General features: G+C 36.5%; 1 protein-coding gene across 1 annotated transcript in view; it reads right to left on the bottom strand.

The window, feature by feature from the left end:
- LOC116697412 (alpha-1A adrenergic receptor) overlaps positions 1-260 on the bottom strand; it is an 11,153-nt gene that overhangs the window by 1,511 nt on the left and 9,382 nt on the right. The window lies entirely within an intron of this gene.

The following is a 260-nucleotide window of genomic DNA, read 5'->3' as shown; positions in this document are numbered from 1 at the left end:
AATAATAAATCATTCTCAACTACTGTGGTGATTTTGTAGGGCAGTGCATCTACAGTGTGCCTCGAATGTTTGGGCACCCCAGGTGAAAATTTGTATTAATGTTCATAAAGAAGCCAAGAAAAGATGGAAACATTTCCAAAAGGCATCAAATGACAGATTAGGCTTTTATTTCCATCATTTACACTTTCAAAATAACAGAAAACTAAAAAATGGCATTTTCAAAAGTTTGGGCACCCTGCAGAGTTTATAGCATGCACCGC

This window comes from Etheostoma spectabile, chromosome 10 (assembly GCF_008692095.1).
Source record: "Etheostoma spectabile isolate EspeVRDwgs_2016 chromosome 10, UIUC_Espe_1.0, whole genome shotgun sequence".
In the NCBI taxonomy this organism is placed as follows: domain Eukaryota; kingdom Metazoa; phylum Chordata; class Actinopteri; order Perciformes; family Percidae; genus Etheostoma; species Etheostoma spectabile.
The sequence above is the reverse complement of the archived record's forward strand: the minus strand, read 5'-3'. Positions and strand labels throughout refer to the sequence as shown.